Here is a 9685-nt window from a genome sequence, read left to right as displayed (position 1 = left end):
TCAAGGAATAGAAGATCCAATTTGTAAACACAAACAGAAAGCTGTCATAATCTCTTTGGACTGCTATAACAAACTACAATAGACTGGGTGGCTTAAATAATTGACGTTCTAAAGGCTGAGAAGTCCAAGATGAAGGTAACAGCAGATTCAGTGTCTGGGGAGAGACAGCTTCTTGATTGAGATAGCCATCTTTTCAGAAGGGGTGGAGGAGATCTCTAAGGTCTTTGTCATAAGGGCACTAATTCCATTTATGAGGGCCTAATCCTCATGACCTATTACCTTCCAAAGGCCCAACCTCCTAATACCATCATACTGGGGATTAGGATTTCAACATATAAATTCTGTGAAGACACAAACATTCAGTCTATCACAAAAGCCAACAGGGAAATATTAATTCAGGTAGAGTTTAAATCAAAGAATTAAATGGAATAAACAGGGTAATTTTACAATAAGAAAAATAAAATTTCACAATAGAGAGAAAATAGTTATTAACTAACACATATCAAATATGTCCCCTACACAACAGGAGATATAACTTCAGGCCTATTTGAAGCAAGGGAGTAGAAGTGAACCTCTTGCATAATATCTAGAATATCAGTTCATCCCACTCATGAAAAATGAGGAATTCTTCCGAGAGTACTAGGAGGATATAAATTAGTTTGTGAGCTGCTCAGAAACTTGGAAGAAAATAAAATCCACCTAGAAAATAGAAAGACCTGTTTAGATTAAGAATCAAAAGCTAAGAAAAATATTAAAACTAATCCAGGTAAATAAATTGTAGTACCTTCCCACACTGAAATATTATACAGCCATGAGAATGATGATCAACACCACCACACGCAAATACAGATGAACCTCAGAAGTTCGATGTGGAAAGAATGAAGCTATTCAGAAAACCACATGATGGACAGGGTTCGAAGGCAGTATGGTGATTACTCCTATGCAGTAGGAGGTTGGTACTGGCTGCAGAGGATCTCAGTGGGGCTTCTGAGGAGCTGGTGATGTTCTATTTCTTGATGTAGGTAAAAGTCACAGAATAGTGTTCACTTTGTGAAAATGCATGAAGCTCTACATTGATGATATTGTCCTTTTCCACACGGACATTACATTTTATACTTTAGTAAATATGCATATTATATGGTATACTTCAGTGAAAAAAAAAAAGAGAAAAACTGGTGCTGATCTATTGAAACTCAATGAAAAACAAAACCCACTCTCTGGTGACACTTTCACAACCCAAGGCCATTTTCATTTGTCCTAAATCCAGGACAAATTAAACTCTCTCAGAGGGAGAAAGAAAAAAAAAAATCTTTAGCAATGATGAACTCACAGGGAAAAAAATAAAAAAATAGAAACATTCAAACACGACAAACACCAACAGTGGTATTGATAAAACAGTACTGCGTAACAGAAATTTTTTATGTTTTTAGGTCCCAAAAAGAACACCAGAAAAACCTGTTGATCAATCAAAACTAAGTTTATTAGGTTTCCTAAAATAAGAAAAGACACAAACTTGATAGTCTGAGTAGAGTCTCAGACAAGGAAAATCAAGACAGGATACTCACAGTATTGAGGGGCTGGGCGAGATGATTTTAAGGTAGGTCTTGAGAGCAGGGAACTGGTTGGGATTGGGTAGAATTCATGACATAATAGCTTTGGATAATCAAACAGTGAGACTACGATAATGAGGCAAGTTCTTGATAAGTAAGTGTTATATGTAAAATGTTTATTTAGAAATAGAATGCTTGTTCCCTGGTGCTGCAAAGAAATAGCACTCAAACATAAATTTAATTGTCTCAGCAAAGTCATTTTTATTTTCTGCAGAAAGGGTGCTCATCACAAATGGAACACACCTGAACAAATTTTTTTTTTTTTTTTTTTTTTTTTTTTTGAGACGGAGTCTCGCTCTGTCGCCCAGGCTGGAGTGCAGTGGCCGGATCTCAGCTCACTGCAAGCTCCGCCTCCCGGGTTCACGCCATTCTCCTGCCTCAGCCTCCCGAGTAGCTGGGACTACAGGCGTCCGCCACATCGCCCGGCTAGTTTTTTGTATTTTTTAGTAGAGACGGGGTTTCACCATGTTAGCCAGGATAGTCTCGATTTCCTGACCTCGTGATCCACCCGTCTCGGCCTCCCAAAGTGCTGGGATTACAGGCTTGAGCCACCGCGCCCGGCCACCTGAACAAATTTTTATCCCTTACACAATTCGTCCCTGCTACTGTGTCCTGTCTCCTTTGGCTGGAGCCAGACCTCACAATCTAAACTAAAACCCAATTGGCTAACAGTTTAAAACTTTTCTAAATAGGTAAAAGTAATGGAAAGACAAAGGAAAAGAGGAAGCTGCTTATGCCAAATAGGAAAGGGGCATAGGCTGCCAGCTGGAACGTGTCTGTGAGCATGTCCAGCACAAATATATTGGTTAAGGTACAAGAACATAGAATGTACCTCGTGCCTATGAGCATTTTTAACAGCTGCATAGGATGGGGCTTAACACAAGGTTATTAGGACAAAGCAAGGAGGCTTGAAGAAAGTTAGTTTTTAAAAGAAACTATTATTTTTAACACTTATGGTTTATTATTTAACAAGAAGGGAAACTTTGAAGCGGAACTTTTACTTTCTACATAAGCTATTATAGTTGGTTTACAGTCAACTTCCAGGAGCCACTATTTCCACAATAGGCAATTAAGCTATATTAGACTTGCCCCACTATTGCTTAGTCAAAAACAAAAAAGTATGATTTGGTCTAGAATTGATTAGCATAGAGGCAGGAAAGTACATTGTTTTCAGTGCTGTATATTTACATTTTCAAATACAAAATGATGCATGTTTATATTTTCAAATATAAAATTATATTTTCAAATATGAAATGATATATACAAATATAAAATAAATATTTCAAATACAAAACTTATATTTTCCTTTTTATCTTAGAAAAATGGTATTTTTAAATACAAAAAAGTATAAATTTATAAACCTAGTAAGTAAAAATGTAAATTAAAAATAAATGTTAAAACTATATTATTATTCAAATATGAATTATTAGCAAATAATAACAATACTTTAAAAAAAGTAGCCTAAACATTTAATTAAAATAAAGAAAATTTATCATAAATAGAGATAAAATATTACATGACCTTTTTTGAAAAGTGTGATCTTAAAAAAACAAAGTGTGTTAATGTTGTCATTGTTAAGCATATTTTTGTGCAAGTTTTCTCCAGCTGCTGAAAAGACTGTCTTTGAATCTACACTAGCAAAGGGAATGGTGAGTGGAGAGAAATCAACTAACTCCAAATATTTTCCATCTTCATGAGCATGAGAAGATCTTGAACACCATTTGTGTCTTGTTGTTCTTCAACAAAAGATTCAAGAATTGTACCTTTTTATAGAAAGCGAGCTATAGATTGTTTCCAAAAAAGACTTTCTGACTTAACCTTTGTCTCCCTTCATTTCATCATGAAGAGATTAAGATTCCAATTCAGTTCCTAGGATCATTTTTTGTTCTGTTATACTGATACTCCTCTTGTTCAGAAAGTTTTTGATTAAAGAACAGACTATTCTCACAATAGAAATTTTCAAAATTGTTATTTTCACTCCCTCTTCTTCAGGGCTATGGAGTCTGTAGACATAAGGAAAAATTAAACCAAAGTGTTTTTTCTATTGTCTCACTCAACAGCAAGCAACATAGAAGACTTCCATGTTGGCCGGAGTGATGGCTCACACTTATAATCCCAGCAATTTGGGAGGCCAAGGCAAGAGGAAAGAGTCACTACAAAAATTTTAAAACTTAGCCAAGAATGATGGTATATACCTGTGATCCCAGCTACTCAGGAGGCTGAGGTGGTGAGGTGGGAGGATCACTTGAGCCCAGGAGGTTGAGGCTGCAGTGAGCCATGTTTGCACCACTGCACTCCAGTCTGGGGGACACAGTAAGACGCTGCCTTAGAAAAAAAAAAAAAAGACCTCTGTGACCCCTGGTCACCAAGAAGTATCTGGAGATTTCTCCCCACCAACAACCAATCCATCAGTTCTTCAGCAGACACCAGCTGAGTGTCCCCCACTTCAATTCTGACAACATCTGGAGATAGCATCAGATCCCACAGGCTTAGGGCTCAGTTCCATAAGACTACTCTCCATTTCTCATGCCAACTGCAAGGTCTGGGTTGTTTTACCTGTGCTTCTAACCCACTGGCTATAAATCCAGGTTCCCACAACCACCTCGTCGAGTTTGATGCATGTTCTAAAACAGCTCATTATAACCCAGGGAAACACTTTCATTAGTTTATTTTAAAGAGTATTACAAGGGATACAGATGAAGACATGCATGGAGAAAGGCATGTGGGAAGGGGCACGGCACTTTCCTGCCCTCTCTTGGGATGCCACCCTCTAAGAACTTCCTCATGTTTAACTATTCAGAAGCTCTCCAAACCCTGTCCTTTAGGGATTTTATGAAAGTTTAATTACAGCCGGGTGTGGTGGCTCATGCCTCTTATCCCAGCACTCTGGGAACCCGAGGCGAGTTGATCACCTGAGGTCACGAGTTCAAGACCAGCCTGGCCAACATGGTGAAACCCCATCTCTACTAAAAATACAAAAATTAGGCAGGTGTGGTGACATGCACCTGTAATCCCAGCTACTCAGGAGGCTTGAGGTATGAGAATCACTTGAACCCAGGAGGCAGAGGTTGCAGTGAGCTGAGATGGTACCACTGCACTCCAGCCTGGATGACAGAGTGAGAGTCCATCAAAAAGAGAAAGAAAGAATGAAAGAAAGAACAAAAGAAAGAGAAAGAAAGAAAGAGAGAGAGAGAGAAAGAAAGAGAGAGAGAGAGAGAGAAAGAAAGAAAGAAAGAAAGAAAGAAAGAAAGAAAGAAAGAAAGAAAACATAGGCATGATTGATTAAATTATTAACCATTGATCAACTTTACCTTCAGCCCCTCCATCCTTCCTGGAGATTATGAGATGGAGAAGAAAGTTCCAACTTTCTAACACTGCCTTGGTCTTTCCAGTGACCAGCACCTAACCTGAAGCTACCTAAGGGGCTACCAGCCACCAGTCATCTCATTAGCATTCAAAAAGACACTTATTCCAAGGATTTTAGTTGTACGCCAAGAAACTGGAGGGGGAATATCAAACATATATATCACAATATCACAGGAGACAAGTGAAGAATTTACTTCATTCAAAACTTTAATGTAGTGTAAAATAGATTTCTATTTTGTTTAAATCACTGGTATTTTGAGTCTCTGCTATACATAGCCAATCCTATTATAGAAAATCCAATAAAAGATATGCAAACTGTATGGATAAAATTATAAAGCTGTATTGAAAGACATTAACTTGCACCTAAATACTATCTTACCACCCATTTCCTTCTGTGACTTACTTTTGTCAATCAATGTAATTTTTTTTCACATTTTTCTGTTGACATGTGCATATTGGGAGCTGTGCCCTGGAGGGTGTCACACACAGAAACAAGGAGAAAAACACGATGGGGTTCCCTGCAGCATTGCTTGTATAAAATTAAATCTGGCACAGGTTGAGTGTCCATAAATAGAATTAAAAATTCAATATTACATAAAAAGTAAAATATTCCCAAAGTTATCCTACAAATGCAATAAAATGCTAATTACCATTCATGAGTGTTTTTTAGTATAAAATTCGACAGGCTAACTCTAAAATGTATAGGGAAATTAAGAATAGACAAGACAGTTTTTAAAAATAAAATAAAAGAGCAAATTGGAGATACTGTCCTTCCAAATATGAAGACTTATAAAGCTATAGTAACTAAGATGCATGAAATTGAGACAAGAAAGACAGAGAAGTCAAAGTTAGACTACACATACAAGAAAGCCTCATGTTGACAGATGAGGCACTGCAGATCAGTCATTAAAGGACGGCCTATCAATAATTGGTGCTGGGATAATTTGTAATACATCTGGGTGGAATGACTCAATATTGTAACTTGTTGATTCTACCCAAATTATTCTATAAATTTAATGCAATTTTAATTAAGATTCTAATAGGAATATGCAGGCATGTTTTTCTTAAAGAATACACATATTCACACACACACCCATATATGCATACACACCCTCCAAACTGTAAAGGAAAAGACTGATAAATTTAGCTATATGAAAATTTAAAATGTCTTTACAATAAAAGTAAATATAAATAAAATATGGTGGGGTGTGATGGTTCACACCTGTAATCCCAGCACTTTGGGAGGCCGAGGTGGGTGGAGCTCAGGAGTTTGAGACCAGCCTGGCCAACATGGTAAAACCCCGTCTCTGCTAAAAATATAAAAATTAGCCTGGTATGGTGGCACACACCTGTAATCCCAGCTACTTGGGTGGCTGAGGCATGAGAATCGCCTAAACCCGGGAGGTACAGGTTGCAGTGAACTGAGATTGCACCACTACACTCCCGCCAGGATGACAGAGCGAGACTCTGTCCAAAAAAAGAAAAAATTAAAATAAGAAAAAATAAAAATATATATACAAATAAAATAGACCACAAAAATTGGAAGAAAATACTTAATATACATAAATAAATGATTGCTGTATAAAGTAAATAGAAATCCTGCAATCAATAGTAAAAGATAAGCAACAAATAAAAAACTATACAAAACATAAAAACAGAGGATAAAAACAAAAAAAAATAAATATATTAAAAGATATTCAACCTCATTATTAACCAGGGAAATGAAAATTACAACAATAAAAGTCCATTGCAGCCATCATATTGGTAAAAATTTTAAAGGCTGATCTAACAAAATGTTTACTACTTGGTCATTAAATGTCACATACTCTCCTATAATCTCTACTGGATCACATAAAAAAATCTAAATAGCAAAGAGTAAAAATACTGCACTTTCAGGATGCAGAGGTAAATTAATCAGCTTCTATGATTTCATTATTAAGAAGAAATGATAAAATGTTAAACCAACTGTCCAATTAAGAAAGTTTCCAACAGGAAAACAGAAAAAACAAAATAATGAAAAAATAATGCACAATCTAGTAATTGCCACATAGACAGACAAAATTGATAAATCCAAAGATAGTTGGAAGGAGAGGGGAAAACCAATAATAAAATCATAAAATCAGTTATAAAATCTGAAAATTTCAATACAAAAAAGAAAAGCTCAAAAGAATAAAATTAGAAATGAAAGAAGGGATATATCTGAATATTTTTTAAGCCTAATGAGGTAAATTGGTTTCTTAGAAAATAAAAATTGCCGAAACAGACTTAAGAAGTATTAATATTACAAGCAAGAATAAACCAAACGAGTGTTATTAAAGAACTATCTCCAAAAATAGTTCTAGGGCCAATGAATATTACTGAAAAGTGCAGGCAGACTTTCACAGACTTAGTATTTTCCATGCTATATAAACTGTTTAAGGACTGAAATGCTATCCAACCCATTTGAGACAGCTAGCAATAATCCTGATATAAGATAAACATAGCAGAGTTTATAAAGATAAATCTCAGATTATTGAAGGTGCATTATTAATCAGATGTGTCTATTCTGTTGGAAAAGAATAAATCTATCTGTGGGAGTTAATAGAAATATGAGTACATGAAGTTGATGGATTCACAGGAATATGTATAAGCCATCAAAGCCTTGTAATGAAAAGTCAAAATTAGGAGACAGAATACATCAAATATTTACATTCTTGCAGCCATAAAAAATGAAGTGAGCAAAAAGCACAGAAAGACTTCACTAAATGAGACTGAAAGAGGTTGAAAGGGCAATAACAAATGCTGGAGAAGATGTGGAGAAAAGGGAACCCTTGTACACTGTTGGTGGAGATGTAAATTAGTACAACCACTATGGAGAACAGTTCGGAGGTTCCTCAAAAAATTAAAAATAGAGCTACCACGATAGTCAGCAATCCCACTCCTAGGTATATACTCAAAAGAAAGGAAAATATTGAAGAGCTATCTGCACTCCCATGTTTATTGCAACACTATTCACAATAGCCAAGATTTGGAAGCAACCTAAATGTTCATCAACAGATGAATGGATAAAGAAAATGTGGTACATATGCACCACAGAGTGCTATTCCGCCCTAAAAAAGAATAAGAACTTGCATTTTGCAACAACATGGATGAAAATGAAGGTCATTATGTTAAGTAAAGTAAGCCAAGTACAGAAAGACCAACTTTGCATGTTCTCACTTATTTGTGGGAGCTGCAAATTAAAGCAACTGAGGCCAGGCACATTGGCTCACGCCTGTAATCCCAGCACTTTGAAAGGCCAAGGCAAGCTGATCAGTTGAGCTCAGCATCTCGAGACCCGCCTGGGCAACATAATGAGAGCCTGTCTCTACTTTAAAATAATAAATAAACAAAACAATTGAACTCATGGAGATAGAAAGTAGAAGGATGGCTACCAGAGGCTGTGAAAAGTAGTGTGGGCAGGTGGGGCAGGGGAGTGGGGATGGTTAATGCATACAAAAAATAGTAGGAAAGAATGAATAAGACCTAGTTTTTGCTAGCACAACAGGGTGACTACAGTGAAAAAAATTTAATTGTACATTTTAAAATAACTAAAAGAGTATAATTGCATTGTTTGTAATACAAAGGATGAATGTTTCAGTGGATGTACGCTCTATTTACTCTGATGCGATCATTACACATTGCATGCCTGTGTCAAAATAATCTCATGTAACCCACAAATATATACTCACAAATTTTTTTTTTTAATTTTTAAGAGGTTGAAACACATTTATATCACTCCTGGGGCCTTTCAGTAGCCTCCTACCCCAAGTTGATGATAATATCATTAGAAAAACAGCATATGCAAATGAAGTCAGTGGTAAATGAGAGATGGAGTCACATGGGTTCAAACTGTCTTGAATCACTCTCTGAGGCTATCACCATGGTGGTACCCACTCATAAGGGCTTTTAGTAGAGCAGAGTCCATAGACAACTATCACACTAGTTAAGGCTGGTGGATCACATGGAATGCATAAACAAAACTGGTGATGAAATTTTACACCAATGATGAAACTGTGCATAGGGTTCAGAGGGTGTGGGGAAACGGAAATAGGCGAGGGAAAGATTTACAGAAGAAGTGATGTTTGCACAGACTCTGTTTCTGCTCATTTGCTTCAATTTCACCTCAAGGTTGTTCTGTCTTTAACCTTCACCCTAGTTTTGTTTGGTTGGTTATCAGTATTTTGTTTAATTGATTGTTTAAAGAAGGCATTATAATTTGCTTACTATTTCCCAATGCCAATATATTTCTGTAGAGTTTTATTGCTTATTTTTTGAGCACTGCACTCACATGAAAAAGAAAAATGTATCTTCTTAGGACTGATTCTTACAAATTTGAGATAGCTAGTTTATAACTTACATGGTCAAGCCCTGCTAGAAATATCTTACAAAGTGTTTGACACAGAAGCTTGGCCAAGCTGTGAAAAATCTCTCAAAGTAGTTAACACACTTCTTGAGTATTACTGGAGACTTGATAAACTAAGAAGAGAATTCTGACCAGGTATCACAAGAAATTTGGATTGGAGACTTCTAAGAAAAAGCGTGTATTATTATGGCTATTTTCTCAATATCGTGTTGATTAATGGTTCTTCCCTTTGCAGACAGAGTAGAAAATATCACCAAGTAAAGATTTTAGCCCTGCTTTAGTTTAATTCATCTCATATTCCTTTATTTCTATCCTTCCTCCCACA

This window comes from Macaca nemestrina, chromosome 10 (assembly GCF_043159975.1).
Source record: "Macaca nemestrina isolate mMacNem1 chromosome 10, mMacNem.hap1, whole genome shotgun sequence".
Lineage (NCBI taxonomy): Eukaryota > Metazoa > Chordata > Mammalia > Primates > Cercopithecidae > Macaca > Macaca nemestrina.
The sequence above is the reverse complement of the archived record's forward strand: the minus strand, read 5'-3'. Positions refer to the sequence as shown.